Source organism: Camelina sativa, chromosome 12, assembly GCF_000633955.1.
Source record: "Camelina sativa cultivar DH55 chromosome 12, Cs, whole genome shotgun sequence".
Classification (NCBI taxonomy): Eukaryota; Viridiplantae; Streptophyta; class Magnoliopsida; order Brassicales; family Brassicaceae; genus Camelina; species Camelina sativa.
Window position 1 is genome coordinate 16690077 of NC_025696.1, and position 3382 is coordinate 16693458.

Sequence of the window (3382 nt, forward strand, 5' to 3'; positions counted from 1 at the left end):
TTAATCCACATGCTTAGCTGATAAATCCAAATCGAACCACCATGTACTTCTCCGTTGACTTTCATAGCATCCCAAATTCAAACCAAATTCCACTACTTCCTCCATTAAGCTTTCATCAGTGGGTCTCATCAATTTGATCAATGTCAAGAACCTTCTAGACTCATTCCCGTACAATACCATAACAAGCAAGACATATCTTTTACCACACGTGGTACTCTTTCTCTCCCCCAGACTTATTCTTTTTATTCTTCCTCAGAGCTTTGCTTTGCTTTTTTTTTTCTTTTTTTTTTTGTTTCTCAAAGTTGTAGGCGAATAATAGGGTCATCGGTAATTTACCTACCCCTCGCTTCCAAGCTTTATATGATCATTTGACTTAAGAGTAGAATAATGAGGTCACAGGTAATTTACCTACCTCTCTAAACTGATCAAAATCATCTCATCTTTTATTCTTTTTTTTTTTTTTAAAACAAAGCTCTCAGGAAAAATCTTTTAAACTTAAATAAGGGAGAGGAGTACCATTTTCTTTCTGAAGTCTTACTTGTCAGGTATGAACAAGGAGTCAAGCTCTATGAACATCAATCTCCTTGATGAGGTAAAAAGAAAAGTACAGAAATTACCTCAAGCTTTTATGGATTCTGTTGGAAATTTGGATGTCTCTGGTTCACTGGTCAGCCATTGGATTTTTCATTAGTCGGATTTGTGGATTCAATCTGCAGCATTAATCAACCAAGGCAGTACACTAAAAAGAAAAGTCATAGTTCCCAACAAAATTTTGACTCAATAAAACATTTTTTTTTTCTGACTCTCAAAAACAAAAACGTAGTTAGTAACTGCCTCCCCCAGACTTAAACAACACTGTCCCCAGTGCTATCAAGTAAGAGATTGGCGAATAAAATAAAAATAAATGAAAATCAAAAGAAAAATGAAAAAGAAAAACCTACCAGTGGGTTGCCTCCCACTAAGCGCTTGTTTTCAGTCATTAGCTTGACTGTGTCGGATCTCAGGCATCCGGTGGATCAGAACATGGCAGTGAATGCTTCTGAGAGGATGTCCTCTTCATCCAAGGGGGTGTGTAGGCTTTAGCTGCATGAGGTTTGACAAGGATGTGAGGAGCAGGACCAGGACGGGACTGAGGGATGGGTGGCTTTCTTTTAAGTCCTGGAAAATCATCAACAGAAGAAACAAGCACACTGCGATAATCTCGCGGCTTGGTTAACTGCACAACAGTTTTTGTACCTTTGAAAGTCTTATTGATGATAGGAGAAGGTTTGGGAGAAGGAGATGCATACCTTGGCCTTACCTCTGGGTTCTGGACTGTGGAATGATGAGATTTCAGCTTTACAACTGGTCTAGCACTTGCAGCTAAGGATCCAACGCGAGAATCTTCAGTTTTGGACAAGTCCGAGCCGTCTCTGGAAGGAGTGTCGATCGATGCAACAGCTGCATCGATCGATGCAAGTCTCTGAACTCGTGTTTCTTCAACGCTTCTGCAACTAATCTCAGCAATCTGTGTTTCCATCACAAAAACGTCATCTACCAGCGACTTATCATGCATTAGAACCTCATCATGGTCTCTAGTACTGATTAGATGATCCCCACTCCAATCTTCAAGCTTAACAGCTTGCTTGCTCACTTTCTCAATAGTCTCCAACTCCTTGACATACCCAGCAGTACTGTCTACATGAAGCTCAATGATCAGATTGTCATCAGAAACAACCTCCACAGAAAATGTCTGACCATCAATAGTTGGAACCCTTCTCAACTTGTCCATCTCAAAGTTCATAACCAAATCTTCTACATTCAGAGCTATGTGTTCCTTCTTAACATCAATGATGGCACCAGCTGAAGCCAAGAAAGAGCGTCCTAAGATGAGAGGATCATTAGGCTCTTTGTCATATTCCAGCACCACAAAGTCAGTGGGAATTATGCAATCTCCAATCCTGATTGGAACATCTTCTAAGACACCTTCAGGAATCCTTCTGGACCGATCAGCTAAGATAAGAGATATCTTAGTTGGTCTGAAATCCGTCATCCCAAGTCTCACAGCAACAGAATGTGGCATTAAATTGATACTAGAACCAAGATCACAAAGAGAGTGAGGAAACCTTCCTGTGGAGATAGAGCAATCTAACACAAAACTTCCAGGATCTGGTAACTTCTCTGCAATCCTACTCTGAATCACTGCACTAATTTCCTTAGAAACAACAACTTCCTGCTTTTTATCCTTCTTCCTCTGTGGGAGCTGCTTCAACAGAATTGAGCTGACATCCTTTGTAAGCAAAGCTCCTTCCTCAGGGCTTAAACCATTAGTGACCATCCTCTTCACATATCTCTTAATACCAGGAGAAAACTTGACTGCATCAATCAAAGGCATTTCTATCATCACCTTCTCCATCATAGCTTTGCATCTAGCTTCTTCAATCTCCTGCTTAGACCTCCTAGGCTTAGGAAAAGGAACCTTAGGCTTGTAGGCTTGTTGTGAATCGGATGGTTGAACTGGAACAGAAACCGTAGTTGTCTGTGGGGTGTGTCGATCGATGCTGACATTGCGTCGATCGACACTTGGTGATGATTGCATCGATCGATGCTCTTGAGTAGTGTCGATCGATGCTGGACCGACTGTCGTATCTTCATCTTCTTCCTTCACCAAAATCGCATTACAAGCATGGTGGGGGTTCTCAGTTCTTCTATTAAGAAGTTCCTCTTGTCTTTTAACAGATCCAGCAGTCTGAATCACTTGATTCTCCAGCTTCTTGACATGAGTATTTAATGCATCAAACTTCCCAGTCAGCTCAGTGTATACAGAATCAATCTTCCCATTGAAGTCCACCGTTAACTTCTGTTGACCTTCCAAAATCTGGCCAATCATTGATTCCATCTTGCTCTCTGAACTGGGTGGAGGGAGGGGTTGGTAAGATGAAGAACCATAGTTCCTTGTGAAGTTGCTGCTTGGATTTCCTGTGAAGGAATTCTTCTGACCAAATCTCTGATTTTGATATCCAGCTCCATACACATAGTTGACATCTTCTTCTCTAGTCTCTGGCTTTGGCTCAAAATTCTCAACATCTTCAGCAAAATGGACAGACTTCTTTCCCACAAGAAGATTATGCACTGTATCCAACTTAGCATTCACTGCAGCAAACTGATTTGAACCATTGCCTTCATGTGCTCTTTTCCGCTCTAAGTCTGCATTCTTGGTACTGTTGATTGATGCTAACCTTTCAATCAACTTCTCAGCATCATTTGGGTACCTTGTCTTGAAGTTCCCATCACTAGCAGCATCCAAAGCCATCTGATACCTCCAATCAATTCCGCTAAAGAAGATACTGATCAACTGCACCTCTGAAAATCCATGATGTGGACAGTCCCTCTGGTATGCTTT